This window comes from Lolium rigidum, chromosome 6 (assembly GCF_022539505.1).
Source record: "Lolium rigidum isolate FL_2022 chromosome 6, APGP_CSIRO_Lrig_0.1, whole genome shotgun sequence".
NCBI classification, from domain to species: Eukaryota; Viridiplantae; Streptophyta; class Magnoliopsida; order Poales; family Poaceae; genus Lolium; species Lolium rigidum.
The window spans coordinates 81,813,014-81,830,819 of record NC_061513.1 but is presented as its reverse complement, the minus strand read 5'-3'; positions in this window follow the sequence as shown (position 1 = coordinate 81,830,819).

The window sequence follows — 17,806 nt, the reverse complement described above, 5'->3', positions numbered from 1 at the left end:
TGACATTCCAGGGACGTTTTGTCTCCTCGTCGGTTTGCTCGCCTTGTTCTTTTGGCCTCTTGGGCATCTATGAGATAGTAGGAATCATTGCCTACTGCCTTGCTCGACGATGAAGGGACCCTCCCATGGGGATGCTAGTTTATGCTTGTCCGGCTGTCCGTTGGATCAGCCGGAGCACTAGGTCTCCTTCTCGGAATGCTAAGGACTTGACCTTCCGGCTGTGATAGCGACGGAGGCTCTGCTGGTATACGGCGGACCTGGATTCGGCCATCAGCCGGACCTCTTCAACCAGGTCGACTCCATCTTCGCGAGCTTCTTTGGCTTCAGCTTCTGTGTATAGCTTGATCCTTGGCGCGTCGTGCTCGATGTCAGTCGGCAGGACGGCTTCGGCCCCGTACACGAGGAAGAAGGGTGTGAAGCCGACTGAGCGGTTAGGTGTTGTGCGCAGGCTCCACAGCACGCTGGGCAGCTCTTCAATCCAGCAGCCGGCTGAGCGCTCAAGCGGCTCCACCAGCCGGGGCCGGATGCCGGCTAGGATCAAGCCATTTGCCTTCTCCACTTGGCCGTTGGTCTCCGGGTGTGCTACGGATGATAGGTCCATTCGGATCCCCATCTCCCCGCAGTAGCGCTTGAAAATGCCTTCGGCGAAGTTGCTGCCGTTGTCGGTGATGATGCTATGCGGGTAGCCGTATCTCGCGATTATCTCCTTGAGGAATGTGACGGCTGTGGAGCCATCCAGCTTTTTGATCGGCTTGGCTTCGATCCACTTAGTGAATTTATCAATCATCACCAAGAGATGTGTCATGCCGCCTCGGGCTGTCTTGAATGGGCCCACCATATCCAAGCCCCATACGGCAAACGGCCAGGTAATGGGGATGGTTTTTAGGGCGGAAGCCGGCGTTTGCCTCTGTTTTGCGAAGCGCTGGCAGCCGTTGCACTTCTTCACCAAGTCTTCTGCGTCTCTGAGCGCAGTCGGCCAGTAAAAACCGTGCCGGAAGGCTTTGGCCACTATGGCTCTGGAGGAGGCGTGATGGCCGCACTCTCCCTGGTGGATTTCCCGTAGGAGTTCAATCCCTTCAGCCGGCTCGACGCACCGCTGGAACACCCCACTTACGCTGCGTTTGTACAGCTCGTGGTTGATGATTGTATAGGCCTTGGCCCTTCTCTCAATCTGCCTGGCTTGAACCCTGTCATTGGGCAGCACACCATCGGTGAGGTAGGAGAGGAATTCTTGTGCCCATGACGGTACGCATTTTATTTCAAACACGCTAACCACCAAGGCCTCCATCTTCGGAGCTTCCGGTTTCGACTGCGTGGTCGCTGGGTTCGGCTGTGAAGCCGGCGGGTTTGGCTGAGAAGCCCCCGAGTTTGGCTGAGAAGCCCCCGCGTTGGACCGATAAGCCCCCGGGTTCGGCTGAGAAGCCGGCGGGTTTGGCCGATGAGCCCCCGACTTGGGCAATGAAGCCCCCGGGTTCGGCTGAGAAGCCCCCGGGTCAGCCGGCACGAATATGGAATCCGAGTCCGGTGACGGTATGATGGACGGTTTCTTGAGAATCGCCAGGGCCACGCCTGGCGGAATGGCTTGCCGGGTCGAGCCAATCTTGGATAGGGCATCTGCCGCCTCATTGTTTGCTCGTGGCACATGGTGGAATTCACAGCCATCAAAGAAGCCGGATAGCTGCTGGACGTGGAAGCGGTATGAGGCCATGTTGGCGTCCTTCGCGTCCCAGTCGCCCGATGGTTGCTGTATAACCAAGTCGGAGTCGCCGAAGCAGAGGATGCGACGCACGCCAATCTCCTTGGCCAGCTTCAGCCCATGGATGAGCGCTTCATACTCCGCCACATTGTTGGATGCGGCGAAGTGGATCTGCAGGACATAGTCCAGCCGATCTCCCTTGGGGGAAGTGACGACGATGCCGGCTCCCAAGCCGTTTCGCATCTTCGAGCCGTCGAAGTGCAGCTTCCAGTGCGTGGAGTCAGGCACGGGCGGCGGGTATTGCATCTCGGCCCAGTCGACGAAGAAGTCCGCGAGGATCTGCGACTTGATGGCCGTGCGCGGCTCGTAGATGATGGTGTGGGCGGCTAGCTCCAGGGCCCACTTGGCGACCCGGCCGTTGGCGTCTTTGCTGCCAATGATTTCCGCCAAGGGTGCTGTGGCCACCACCTTGATGGGATGCTCCTGGAAGTAGTGCTTGAGCTTCTTGGCCGCCATGTACACGCCGTAGGTGACCTTCTGGTAGTGGGGGTAGTTTTGCTTTGGCTCGGGACAGCACCTCGCTGAGATAGTAGACTGGGCGCTGGACCGACTGCTCCTTGCCGGCCTCTTTGCGCTCCACCACCAGGACGACGCTAACCACACGATTGGTGGCAGCGATGTACAACAACATCGGCTCCATCGAAGCCGGTGATGCGAGGATGGGCGCGGTCGAAAGTACGCGCTTTAAGTCACGGAAGGCTTCATCCGCCTGCGGTGACCAGACGAATTTGTCCGATTTCTTCAGCAACTGGTACATGGGAAGTGCCTTCTCCCCCAGCCGGCTGACGAAGCGGCTCAAGGAGGCCAGGCATCCGGTGAACTTCTGGACGTCCTTGAGGCACTGCGGCAGCTCCATCTTCTCAATGGCACCGATCTTCTCCGGGTTGGCTTCGATTCCTCGCCGAGAGACGAGGTAGCCCGGGAGTTGGCCGGGCTGGCACGCCGAACGTGCACTTGGCCGGGTTGAGCTTCATCCGGAATCTTCGCAGATTGGTGAAGGTTTCTCTCAAGTCATCAAGGAGTGTAGGCATCTCCTTGGTTTTTACAACGACATCATCCACGTATGCGTGAACATTTCTGCCGATTTGATCCTGCAAACACTTTTGCATGCACCTTTGGTAGGTGGCGCCTGCATTTTCAAGCCGAATGGCATAGTCGTGTAGCGATAAGCCCCATACGGGGTAATGAACGAAGTCTTTATTTGATCAGCCGGATTCAAAGGAATGCGGTGGTAGCCTGAGTAGGCATCTAGAAAAGACAACGAGTTCACGGCCGGCGATCGAGTCTATGACTTGATCTATGCGCGGCAGGGGAAGGGGTCCTTCGGGCACGCCTTGTTGAGGCTGGTGTAGTCGATACACATGCGCCGGGAGCCGTTCTTCTTCAAAACCAGGACCGGGTTCGCCAACCAGTCCGGGTGCAGCACTTCCATGATGAAGCCGGCAGCTAGGAGCCGGGCGATTTCTTCACCGATGGCCTTCCTTCGTTCTTCGGCGAAGCGCCCGAGAGGCTGCTTCACCGGCTTGGCTTCAGGCCTGACGTGGAGGTGGTGCTCAGCCAACTCCCTCGGCACACCCGGCATGTCCCTTGGAGACCATGCGAAGATGTCCCGATTCTCATGGAGGAAGCTGGTGAGCTCGCTTTCCTATTTGCTGCTCAAGCCGGCACCGATGGTGACGTACTTGTCCGGCTGGGCCGGGTCGAGCAGGATCTTCTTGTTGTTGTCGGCCGGCTGGAAGTGAGTCGTCCCAGCCGGGTTGCCCACAGCTGGCATGTCCGCCTGCGCGGCCTTGGCCAGGGCGACGGCGTCGTGGATGAGCTGCTTCTCGGTGGCGATGACCAGCGTCTGGGCCATCTTGGAGCTCTGCGTGGCGCAGTCCATGGAGCGGCGGTAGTCGCCGGCTACGGTGATGATCCCTTTAGGGCCAGGTAGCTTCATCTTCAGGTACCCGTAGTGGGGCACCGCCATGAACTTGGTCAGGGCCGGCCTGCCCAGGAGCGCGTGGTAGGGACTCGACCGAGGTCCACCACCTCGAACTCGATGTTCTCCGTGCGGAAGTTGTCCGGCTTGCCGAACATGACCTCCGGGGTGATCCGGCCGATCGGCTGGCAGCGGTGGCCTGGCACGATGCCATGGAAGACGGTGGGGGTGGGGCGCAACTCGGCCTCCTGGATGCCCAGCTTGCGGGCGGTGTCGCGGTAGAGGATGTTGATGCTGCTGCCCCCGTCGATGAGGACACGCGAGAAGCGCACGCTGCGCCGGGTTATGCCGATGGTGGGGTCGAGGACCATGGCGTAGCTGCCCGGCTTCGGTAGGACAGCCGGTGTGTCGCGGCGATCAAAAGTGATGGCCTGTTCTGACCAGTTTAGGTACTGGGGGACCGGCGGCATGACCGCGTTGACTTCGAGGGAACGGCGCTGCTGGCTCGTTTTGTCCTCGGGCTCGGAGGTGAAGATGATGTAGGTGGCATCCTCAGCCAGGTACCGGCCGCCATGGTGCACTTGGTTAGCCTCGTGGTGCTCGAGGTTATTGGCTTCTGCGCCGGCTTGGCCACCCGGCCCGCCGGCTGGTGGAGGTGGGGGTGGAGGCGGAAGGGGTTCGCCGCTCGTCAGCCGCTTCATGAAGTGGCAGTCGCGGGTGGAGTGGTTGGAGGGGTTCTTGCCGCTGTGGTACTTGCACGGCGAGTCGAGCATCTGCTCGAAGGTGTACTTCGGCTTCCAGGGCCGGTCCGTCTGCTTCTGGCGCCGGCTTCCGCCAGTCGCCGCGTGGTCTGACACGGCTGCCACGTGGGCCGAGCCGTACCGGCGGTCCGGCTGGTCGCTGTGCCTCTTGCCGCGGTAGTTGTCCCGCCGGCTGCCGTGGTGGCCGCCCTCGGCCGGCTTGTGCTCGGCCGGCTTGTTGTTGTCCCGCCTGGATGGAGCCGGCGAAATCTCAGCCGGCGTGCTGCTGGTTCCTTCAGCCAGCGCATACTTGTCTGCGATGGCCATCAAGGCAGCCATCGTCTTGGGTTCACTGCGGCGCAGCTTGTGCCACAGCATGGTGTTGGGCCGGCAGCCGGCCATGAAGAAGCCGACTGCCTGGATCTCGTGCACTCCCTCGCAGGAGTTGCGCATCTCGCACCAGCGCGTCAGGTATGCACGGTCCGTCTCGTCCGCGCCCTGCTTGCACATCTCAAGCTGTTGGGGGCGACCCGGCCGGCGGTAGGTGCCGGTGAAGTTGCTGATGAAGGCGTCCTCGAAGTCGAGCCAGCCGTTGATGCTGCCGGCTGGCAGGTTGTTGAGCCAGGTGCGGGCGGAGCCGAGCAGCATGAGCGGGGAGTAGCGCACGGCCCAGCGCTTGTTGCCCTTGGCGATGCCGACTGCGGTGGAGTAGTCCTGCAGCCAGTCCTCCGGCTTGGCCGTGCCGTCGTACTTGGGCGTGTCGCGGGGGGGCTGGAAGCCGTCGATCATGGGCTCGTTGAGGATCCGCGGCCCGAAGCACTTGGGGCCGGCTGGCCCTTCTTCCTCCGCGATGCGGGATTCGACCAGCCGGTCGAGGCAATCTCTGGCGTCGGTTGGCTCGACGCGCGGGCCCAGCCGGGAGCGGGCCGGCTGGCGCTGGCCACTGGCCTCTGGAGCCGCGTGGTGCTTGATGGTGGATGGCCTCTCGTACTCTTCATCGTCACGCCGGCTTGATGGTGGCCGGCTGCGACCGCTGTTGCCACTGGGCGGCCGGCTTGTGCGGCTGGAACTTGCGTGGGTGTTCCGGGAGTCGGCACGCCGGCTTGGTGCGGGGGAGGTGGACTCGGCCGTGTCCCTCGGACCGTCCCGGTCGTTGCCTGCAGCGCCACGAGCGTGAGAAGCTCTGGGGGCATGGGCGTACCTGGGGTCCTTGGTCAGCCGGTTGGCCGCCTTCAGCAGCTCAGTCACCCGCTCAGTTTGGCGGCGTAACTCTGCGCCTTCGAGGCGGTGCAGCTCTTCCGCGGCAGCTTCAGCCGCGAGCATGTTCTTGTCGGGGGTGTTGTAGATGGGTTGCTCCGCAGACGGAGCCGGCGATGCTGCGCCGTCCCGGGCGATCTCGCGCCCGGGCCGCCTCCTCTCCGGCGGATCTGGCCGGCTCGGCTTGGGTTGTCGCCGGCGGGCGTGAGGCCGTGGGCGCGGTTGAACTCGCGGCTGGGTGATCTCCCACCGGCGCTTTGCGGCAGCCGGTTCTTCGTTTGCTTGAGGAGGAGCTGGCGGTGCTCCTCCAGGTCCTTCTCGATGGTGGTGGGGTCGGCGCCAGGCGTGAGCGGGGTGCTCAGCTTTGCCCGGACTTCCTCCAGCCGGGACGGTGGTGGCGGCGCCTTTGCGCCCGAGGCGGATGCGCCGGCAGCGGCTTCGCGCTCCAGCACTGGCCCACGGATGCGCGTGGACTTGCCCCCGGCGTCATCGCCGGTGGCCATGACCTCCTGCATGATGCAAGGGCCAGTGGTGGTGAGGCTGGCGCCGGCTCCAGGGGGAGGGCTTGCACAGCGCACGATCTCGCGCGGGTAGCGCGGTGGTGCGACGGTGGCGACGTAGACGTCGAAGCCGCCGAAGCTGATGATGTTGCCGCCGGCGAGGAATGGCCGGTCGGCGAAGCAGCCAGCGTTGTCGGCCGACGCGGTCGAGGGAGCCGAATCTCCGGACCAAGCCCGAAGCGACCCTCTCGCCGGTGGTGGTGGTGAGGCCCGTCCGGATGGAGACACCGGCCGCGGACGCTGAAGGCCCCACGGTGGGCGCCAAATGTCGTGGTATCGTCATGACATATGCCATAGGGTGGCTAATCGATGTGGTTCCTTGTGGTCTCACGGCGGTATCCGGATGCGGGTATGGGCACGAGCGACACGGCGACGTACCTAGGTTCGAGGCCCTCCGATGGAGGTAACACCTCTACTCCTGCTAGAGTGTATATGATGGGTAACACTGTACAATGGTGCTCCTTGAGCTGTATATCCGGCTGCTCCTGGGAGGCTAAGGTAGACGAAGGTCTCTCTCGCAGGGCAGCTCTAAGACTAGTGAATGAGAACTGATCGATCGTCCCCCGCACGAGGGGGGTAGCCCGGCTTATATAGGCACCGGTACTTTACATATAAGTCCCTATAGTCTAGTGGCCGGCATGGCCGGCTTCGGCTCCCGTCCCTTCCCGAGGCGCTGACATCAGGGAGCCGTTGAGCGTAGTGGCACGTCCCATCCGCCTGCTCAGGTCAGCGGCGTGGCGAAGTGCTGTCGTTGTCGCCATCATGCTCTGTAGCGCGTACGGTCCGACGTACGCCATGATGGCCTGTCTGGCGCGTGGCACTGCTGCTCTACAGTGCCCCGTACTTTACGGGAGATGAGGTCAGCATGGACCTTTGAACCCGGATCACCTACCCAGTTCCTTCCGGTGCAAGACTCGCCAGCCTCGAGTCGGTCTGAGGTACAAACCCCAGTCGGATATGGCTTGTAGAAGCCGGCCCAGCTACGGCGTTGAAGGCCGCAGCCAGGCCGACTAGGACTTAGAGCCAGCCGGCTCCCGAGGCAGCCGGCCACGGCTCCAGCCGGCTGCTCCTCAGCCGGCCTTTGCCGCGAGCCGGCCGTCCTCAAGCCGGCCGCTCCGCGTCCATTGCCCTACCCGGGATCTTCCCCCCGACAATGCCCAAGGCATCCCCTTCTTCATCGACCACATCATCAGGTTCCTCCCCTGAAACTATATTTTTATTCAGTCACATCTTGTGTTCTTTACTTGGAGCGTCGGTTTGTTTTTGTTTTTGTTTTTGTTTGAATAAAATGGATCCTAGCATTCACTTTGTGGGAGAGAGACACGCTCCGCTGTTGCATATGGACAAATATGTCCTTAGGCTTTACTCATAATATTCAAGGCGAAGTTTCTTCTTCGTTAAATTGTTATATGGTTGGAATTGGAAAATGCTACATGTAGTAATTCTAAAATGTCTTGGATAATGTGATACTTGGCAATTGTTGTGCTCATGTTTAAGCTCTTGCATCATATACTTTGCACCCATTAATGAAGAAATACATAGAGCTTGCTAAAATTTGATTTGCATATTTGGTCTCTCTAAGGTCTAGATAATATCTAGTATTGAGTTTTGAACAACAAGGAAGACGGTGTAGAGTCTTATAATGTTTACAATATGTCTTTTATGTAAGTTTTGCTGCACCGGTTCATCCTTGAGTTTGCTTCAAATAACCTGTTGACGTCAGAAACCCACCGGCGGGCAGTGACTGGTCAACACCGTAGAGCCGGGAACAACTAGGGCTGCGGCTGGCCCCAGTCCCTCAGAGCGACGGCCCGCAAAGCCTCCTGGTCGCGCGCCGATGCAAATCGCAAGGGCGTGCCACCTGACCTATACCTGGTCAGGAAGGTGTGGATGATGCCTCGCTTAGTTTCCTGCAGGGCACACACGTACACGTTAAATAAGAGCCTCGATCGGCTCTCAGGTTGTCCTGTGAATCGGCTCATGGAGCCGATCCACCCATGATTCGTCCAAGGTGGCCGAATATATGGTGGTCCTGCTTGATCAAGGTAAAGCGTATGAGATCCACGACGATCTGGGGTTTTCACCGCATAATCGGATCATCCTACTCACGATTGGGCCTCGCGCTCACGCACGGTAATCATAAGCCAGCCCTAGACAAGGCCTAAAAACCAACACTAGGTTGATCCTCGGAACATCCTGTCTAGGGGCAGCAAACTACACCCTGCATGCCGCTGGATCCTCCAACCCTTTGTAAGGCCTAACTATTGCAGATATTAAACTAATCCTTGACGAATCAAGGAGCGATCGTAACAGATCAGATCTACTAAACGATGATCAAGCGGGGTGCCGTCCCTGCACCCATGATGAGGTACAAGGACGGCTAGATGCGCAAGGGTTGCACTACGAAAGCATATGATACTAGGAACAATGCTAACCCTAACACATCTATGATAACTACGTTGCTCGCCATCAAAAAGGCTTCAGCACGAGCAACGCATGAACAACTAGGCAGGCTCGTGCTGCCTAGATCGCGAGATGCGATCTAGGCAGCATGGTGCTACCGGAGGAACCCTCGAGACGAAGGAGTTTGGCGATGCGCCGAGATTGGTTTGTGTTGAACGTTGGTTGTTGTTTATTCCATAAACCCTAGGTACATATTTATAGTCCAGGGGACTTTCTAATGTGGGCGTGCACTAACCGTGCACGAGATAAACTCTGATTTCTAAACTAAGACGTACTCTAATATGTTACAGATACACGGGCGGTTTTAGCCCAACTTGGTATAAAAGGCCGATTCACGTATTTCTTCCATGTATAATCTTCACGTCCATCTTGATCGCGGCCCATCTCTGACTTGGTCAAATTCTGGTGATAACACATGCCCCCCTGGTTTTGGAAATGACATTTCCAAAATCATTATGCTTTTCTCTCGTAGGGTCATGTCGTGGCAGAGCAGAACGGTCGCAGCCTTCGCCATCATGACACTTTGTCTTCCCCACTTCTTTGTGATAGCTTGAGCATCACCTCCTCGGAAACTGCAATGGCATTGAATTCCCACTAGGCTCCTCATTATTTAACCATGCCAATTGACCGGTCCTCTTCACCCCCTTCCTCTGTTCTAGCAGCCGACACCAAAAAACCCTCTCTCCTTCTATAGCAATGTCGTCGTCTTCCTCCTCCGCTCCAGGCTTCTCCCTTCAATCGTCGCCGAAGAACAAGGCAAAAGACGATTCCCCCTCTGGGGCGACTCCCGTCTCCTCTTTCAAGGAGGAGAAAGGAAAAGGAGCGGCAAGGACTGAGGCCTCCCCCTCCGCCAAGCTCCCGCTGAAGAAGCGCTCCCGCATGTGGGCGGACAGCGAGGATGACGATGACGACGAGGAAGAGGAGGATAAGGAGGAGGAAGATGATTCCTCCTCCTCCGCGGGATATCCTCCAACGAAGCGCCTCCGCGGCTGGGCGGATAGCGAGGACGATGATGATGACGAGGAGGAGGAGGAAGCTCCAGCCGACGGCTGGGACAGCGACGGCGAGGAGCTTCCCGGGAGCAGCGCCGACGACCTCGACGACGGCGACGATGAAGACGGCGACGACTAGTGGGGTAGGGCTAGTAGTAGCAGTGCACTAGGCACCAGATCCTTCTTTTGGGAGCCATCGGCTCCTCTTGTAAAGCCGCTTCTTTGAATTAACGAGGATCTCTTCATTAGTCCAATCGCCATCCTCCCGTTTGTCGCCCCAAGACCGATAGCAACGAATCGGCTTGTTATTTTCTCTAGACCGTGGAACTTCGCAATCCCACAGCCGATGATTGTTCATCGGCTAACTTGAGCAACCAGTCTCTTTCCCTTTCTTGCAGCAATCCCAATCGGCTCCTCCTGAGAATATAGAGCATCCACTAGATTAGCTGCCCCCCGAGCCTTAGTCAAGGCGAGGACATCAACAAGGACGTGCTCGAGGGAACTCATGAAGCTAAACTGAACACCTAGAGGCGATGGCGGCGACATCGGCTTTTTTTTTTTACGGCCGATTGCGTCGGCCCCCATACTCTGGTTCCCATGATTGGCTCATCCCCTTTTGCTGGCCGATTCTAATCGGCCTCCCTACCTTAGTGCCTATCATCCCACATGCTTGGGAAATACTTCTTGAGGTGTTGACCATTTACGGCCACTGGGAACTTCTGCCCATCCAACTCTTCCAACATGTATGCATTACCTTTCAAGGCCTGGACGACTTTGTACGGACCGTGCCAATTAGGAGACCACTTGCCATACGCCTTGTCCCTACTTCCTAACGGCAACACAGCTTCCCATACCAGGTCACCGACCTGAAACTCCTTTGGCCTAACCTTCTTATTGTAGGCCCGAGCTACCCGGGCTTTGTTTTCCTTGATCTTTTCCAACGACCAAAGCCTAAGCTCTGTTGCATCCTCAATGGTGTCACTCATCAAAGTTGCATATTCGTCTGCCGTCAGGTCGTCTTGAAACGTGACACGCCTTGATCCAGCCGTAATCTCCCAAGGTAATACGGCTTCTTGCCCATAAACAAGCTGGTACGGCGAAGTTTTTATAGCTCCATGGCATGACATGCGGTAGGCCCATAATGCCTTTATAACTTCTCATGCCAATCCCTTGGGTTTTCTTCAATCTTTCTCTTGATCAGCTTGATTAAACTCTGATTGGACGCCTCAGCTTGTCCGTTAGCCTGAGCATAGTACGGAGATGACCGGATCAGCTTAATCCCCATGTCATCGCAGAAACCCCTGAATTCTTTAGACACAAAAACCGAACCTCCATCGGTCGTGATGGTTTGGGGAATCCCGAACCTATGAATCACGTGTTCCTTTACGAACCTAATCACGTCTTCTGATTTTACCTTCTTCATAGGGACGGCCTCCACCCACTTGGTGAAGTAATCTGTGATGGCCAGAATCCATTCGTGTCTCTTACTCGAAGCCGGATGGATTTTTCCGATCATGTCCATGCCCCACCCTCGGAATGGCCAAGGTTTGATGATCGGGTTCATCGCTGATGCTGGCACCATCTGAATCTTCCCAAACATCTGGCATGCCTGGCACCCCTTGTAGTAATTGAAGCAATCTTCAAGCATGGTGGGCCAATAGAACCCTGAGCGCCTAATTAGCCACTTCATCTTATGAGCCGACTGATGAGTTCCACGAGCGCCTTCATGCACCTCATGTAAAAGCCGATTAGACTCGGTGGGTCCCGGGCACTTGAGTAGTAACCCTTCCAACGTCCTGTAGAACATGTCGTCTCCTATGAGGACATACTTCATGGCTTTGTATCTTATCCGCTTAGGTGCCCCCCGAGCCGAATCTTTTAAGTACTTGAAGATTTCGGCTCTCCAATCATCTTGTTCCAGGAATTGGACCTGAACTTCTGACCCTTCAGGTGTATCTATGTAGCCTGACGCCATCTGCGCGAGATTGTTGGCCTCGGTATTCTGGGATCTTGGAACCCAATTAAAGTTGATGTATCGAAACTGTGTCATTAGCTCACGGCATTCCATCCAATATGGGAACAGCGATTCACTCTCGCACTTATATTCATCCGTGAGCTGATTGATCACCAACTTGGAGTCTCCAAAGAGCTCCACTGCTTCTGCTCCAGCTTCTAGTAGCAGCTCCATCCCCTTACATATCGCCTCATACTCTGCCACGTTGTTGGTGCAAGGGGTAGACAACCTGATGGAGAAGGAGTATTCCGCCCCCCTCGGGGATACGAGCAAAATGCCGATGCCACAACCATCGTCGCAAGCCGATCCATCGAAGAACATAGCCCATGCACGTATAGACAGTGCTGCTATATCGGTACTGATTCGCTCAGCTATGAGATCGGCCAATGCTTGTCCTTTGACTGCTTTCGCAGGCTGATACCGAAGGTCGAACTCCGATAACGCGAGCATCCATTTACCCAACCGGCCCTTCAACACGGGGGCCGACAGCATGTGCTTGACCACGTCGGATTTGCATATGACGAAGATTTCTGCCGTCAAAAGGAGGTGGTGCAGCTTGGTGCAGGTAAAGACCAGACAGAGGCACAGTTTCTCGACCTCAGGGTACCTTGTCTCCGCGTCCAACATCCTTCTGCTGAGGTAGAAAACGACCCTCTCGACGCCCTCGTAGAGTTGCACCACCACCGAAGCGATGGATGTATCAGCCACTGACAGATAAATGTAGAACGGCCTGTCTGGCTGGGGCGGCACTAACACGGGTGGTGTCGTCAGGTACCGTTTAATGTCGTCGAACGCCTGCTGCTGTTCTGCCCCCCAGTGAAATTCGTCATCGGATTTAGTCTTCACCAAAGCCATGAACGGCTCGATCCGTCCCGACAGGTTAGAGATGAATCGGCGGACGAAGTTGATCTTGCCGATAAGACGCTGGAGTTCCTTCTTCGTGGTGGGCGGCTGCATGGTACGCACTGCCTCCTGACTCTTCAGGCCGATCTCAATCCCTCGCTCATGTACCAAAAATCCTAGGAACTGACCGGCCGTCACACCAAAGGCACACTTCTTCGGGTTCATTCTCAGTCCGAACTTTCGAGTTCGGTCTAGTACGTGTCGTAAATCTTGCAAGTGTCCCTCCATAGAGACAGATTTGACTACCACGTCATCGATGTAGATTTCCACTAGCTTGCCGATCAGATCGTGGAATATATAATTCATGGCCCTTTGATACGTCGCGCCGGCATTCTTCAACCCAAAGGTCATGACCACATATTCAAACAAACCTACTGCTCCTGGTACTCTGAATGCGGTCTTGTGTATATCTTCCGGGGCCATGAAGATCTGGTTATAGCCGGCGTTGCCATCCATGAAGCTTAAAACCTTGTGGCCAGCAGCCGCATTGATCAAAGTTTCTGCCACAGGCATCGGATATTCATCTTTTGGAGTAGCTCTGTTAAGGTCTCGGAAATCGATAGCCACACGCCACCGGCCGTCCTTCTTTTCTACTGGAACGATACTGGATATCCATTCCGCATACCTGCACGGCCTGATGAATCCGGCAGCTAACATCTTCTCGATCTCTTTCTTGACCTCCTCTAGGATTTCGGCCTTCATTTGTCGTGCTCGTTGCTGGAAGGGCCGAAATCCTTTCTTCAGGGGGAGTCGATGCTCGATGATGCTCCTGTCTAGCCCGAGCATCTCCGTGTAGTCCCATGCGAAGCAATCTGGGTATTCTTTTAATAGAGCAATCATCTGACTCCTGAGCTGTGGGTCTAACTTCCTGCTGATAAAAGTTGGCCGCGGCTTATCCCCGGGGCCGATGTCGACTTCCTCCAGCTCGTCAGCCGAGGTGAACCCGAACCCCAGCTTCCCGTCACCTGTGAGGTCGACGCCGAATACTGGGAGAGCTGGTGGTGCGTGTGATGTGGTCCGACCGTTGGGATCGGCTTCTTTTTCATCCTTGCTGCGAGAGCAGCCGCCCTCACCACTACTATCACCAGGGTGGTACCCCAGCTCCAGCACATTGGTGTTGACGCCAAGGGAGCGGGCGTCGCGGGAAGAGCCGATGAGGTCGGCTTCGCGGAGGATCTTGACTTCGCCATTCAGATCCTCGTACTCGACCGGAGTGCTTTCCGCCATCTCGGACGTGGATGGCGATGTGGTGGACGTTGAAGGTTGTCCCACCGGGCGTGCCAGAATGTGTTGACGTCAGAAACCCACCGGCGGGCAGTGACTGGTCAACACCGTAGAGCCGGGAACAACTAGGGCTGCGGCTGGCCCCAGTCCCTCAGAGCGACGGCCCGCAAAGCCTCCTGGTCGCGCGCCGATGCAAATCGCAAGGGCGTGCCACCTGACCTATACCTGGTCAGGAAGGTGTGGATGATGCCTCGCTTAGTTTCCTGCAGGGCACACACGTACACGTTAAATAAGAGCCTCGATCGGCTCTCGGGTTGTCTCGTGAATCGGCTCATGGAGCCGATCCACCCATGATTCGTCCAAGGTGGCCGAATATATGGTGGTCCTGCTTGATCAAGGTAAAGCGTATGAGATCCACGACGATCTGGGGTTTTCACCGCATAATCGGATCATCCTACTCACGATTGGGCCTCGCGCTCACGCACGGTAATCATAAGCCAGCCCTAGACAAGGCCTAAAAACCAACACTAGGTTGATCCTCGGAACATCCTGTCTAGGGGCAGCAAACTACACCCCGCATGCCGCTGGATCCTCCAACCCTTTGTAAGGCCTAACTATTGCGAGATATTAAACTAATCCTTGACGAATCAAGGAGCGATCGTAACAGATCAGATCTACTAAACGATGATCAAGCGGGGTGCCGTCCACTGCACCCATGATGAGGTACAAGGACGGCTAGATGCGCAAGGGTTGCACTACGAAAGCATATGATACTAGGAACAATGCTAACCCTAACACATCTATGATAACTACGTTGCTCGCCATCAAAAAGGCTTCAGCACGAGCAACGCATGAACAACTAGGCAGGCTCGTGCTGCCTAGATCGCGAGATGCGATCTAGGCAGCATGGTGCTTACCGGAGGAACCCTCGAGACGAAGGAGTTTGGCGATGCGCCGAGATTGGTTTGTGTTGAACGTTGGTTGTTGTTTATTTCATAAACCCTAGGTACATATTTATAGTCCAGGGGACTTTCTAATGTGGGCGTGCACTAACCGTGCACGAGATAAACTCTGATTTCTAAACTAAGACGTACTCTAATATGTTACAGATACACGGGCGGTTTTAGCCCAACTTGGTATAAAAGGCCGATTCACGTATTTCTTCCATGTATAATCTTCACGTCCATCTTGATCGCGGCCCATCTCTGACTTGGTCAAATTCTGGTGATAACATAACCTTGCTAGCCTAAACCTTGTATCGAGAGGGAATACTTCTCATGCATCCAAAATCCTTGAGCCAACCACTATGCCACTATACCTACCTACTACATGGTATTTCTCCGCCATTCCAAAGTAAATTGCTTGAGTGCTACCTTTAAAATTTCATCATTCACCTTTGCAATATATAGCTCATGGGACAAAATAGCCTTAAAAACTATCGTAGTATTGAATATGTACTTATGCACTTTATCTCTTATTAAGTTGCTTGTTGTGCGATAACCATGCTTCTGGGAACGCCATCAACTATTCTTTGTTGAATATCATGTGAGTTGCTATGCATGTCCGTCTTGTCTGAAGGATCTACCACCTTAATGGTTGGAGCATGCATATTGTTAGAGAAGAACATTGGGCCGCTAACTAAAGCCATGAATCATGGTTGAAGTTTCAGTTTTGGACATATATCCTCAATCTCATATGAGAATAATAATTGTTGCTACATGCTTATGCATTTAAGAGGAGTCCATTATCTGTTGTCCATGTTGTCCCGGTATGGATGTCTTAGTTGAGAATAATCAAAAGCAAGAAATCCAAAATGCGAGCTTTCTCCTTAGACCTTTGTACAGGCGGCATGGAGGTACCCCTTTGTGACACTTGGTTGAAACATGGCATTGCAAAGATCTGGTAGTCCAAGCTAAGTAGGACAAGGTGCGGGCACTATTATTATACTATGCATGAGGCTTGCAACTTGTAAGATATAATTTACATAACTCATATGCTTTATTACTACCGTTGACAAAATTGTTTCATGTTTTCAAAATAAAAGCTCTAGCACAAATACAGCAATCGATGCTTTCCTCTTTGAAGGACCATTCTTTTACTTTTATTGTTGAGTCGGTTTACCTATCTCCCTCCACCTTAAGAAGCAAACACTTGTGTGAACTGTGCATTGATTCCTACATACTTGCATATTGCACTTGTTATATTACTTTATGTTGACAATATCCATGAGATATACATGTTATAAGTTGAAAGCAACCGCTGAAACTTAATCTTCCTTTGTGTTGCTTCAATACCTTTACTTTGATTTATTGCTTTATGAGTTAACTCTTATGCAAGACTTATTTATGCTTGTCTTGAAGTACTATTCATGAAAAGTCTTTGCTTTATGATTCGAGTTGTTTACTCATGTCATTACCATTGTTTTGATCGCTGCATTCATTACATATGTTTACAAATAGTATGATCAAGATTATGATGGCATGTCACTTCAGAAATTATCTTTGTTATCGTTTTACCCGCTCGGGACGAGCAGAACTAAGCTAGCGATGCTGATACGTCTCCAACGTATCGATAATTTCTTATGTTCCATGCTACTTTATTGATGATACCTACATGTTTTATGCACATTATATGTCGTATTTACGCATTTTCCGGAACTAACCTATTAACAAGATGCCGAAGAGCCGATTCGTTGTTTTCTCGCTGTTTTTGGTTTCAGAAATCCTAGTAACGAAATATTCTCGGAATTGGACGAAATCAACGCCCGGGGTCCTATTTTGCCACGAAGCTTCCGGAAGACCGAAGAGGAGTCGAAGTGGGGCCACGAGGGGCCGCCACCATAGGGCGGCGCGGCCCAGGCCTTGGCCGCGCCGACCTGTGGTGTGGGGCCCTCGTGTGGCCCCCCACGTTGCCCTTCCGCCTACTTAAAGCCTCCGTCGCGAAAACCCCAGTACCGAGAGCCACGATACGGAAAACCTTCCAGAGACGCCGCCGCCGCGAATCCCATCTCGGGGGATTCAGGAGATCGCCTCCGGCACCCTGCCGGAGAGGGGATTCATCCCCCGGAGGACTCTACACCGCCATGGTCGCCTCCGGAGTGATGAGTGAGTAGTTCACCCCTGGACTATGGGTCCATAGCAGTAGCTAGATGGTCGTCTTCTCCTAATTGTGCTTCATTGTTGGATCTTGTGAGCTGCCTAACATGATCAAGATCATCTATCCGTAATACTATATGTTGTGTTTGTCGGGATCCGATGGATAGAGAATACTATGTTATGGTGATTATCAATCTATTGTTTATGTGTTGTTTATGATCTTGCATGCTCTCCGTTATTAGTAGAGGCTCTGGCCAAGTTTTTGCTCTTAACTCCAAGAGGGAGTATTTATGCTCGATAGTGGGTTCATGCCTTCATTGATACCTGGGATCGTGACAGTAGGTTCTAAGGTTGTGATGTACTGTTGCCTCTAGGGATAAAACATTGATTCTATGTCTAAGGATGTAGTTGTCGATTACATTACGCACCATACTTAATGCAATTGTCTGTTGCTTTGCAACTTAATACTGAATGGGGTTCGGATGATAACCTGAAGGTGGACTTTTTAGGCATAGATGCAGTTGGATGGCGGTCTATGTACTTTGTCGTAATGCCCGGATTAAATCTCACTATATTTATCATATCATGTATATGCATTGTTATGCCCTTTTCTATTTGTCAATTTCCCGACTGTAATTTGTTCACCCAACATGCTTTTATCTTATGGGAGAGACACCTCTAGTGAACTGTGGACCCCGGTCCTATTCTTTACATCGCATACAATCTACTGCAATACTTGTTTTACTGTTTTCTTGCAAACAATCATCTTCCACACAATACGGTTAATCCTTTGTTACGAGCAAGCCGGTGAGATTGACAACCTCACTGTTTCGTTGGGGCAAAGTACTTTGGTTGTGTTGTGCAGGTTCCACGTTGGCGCC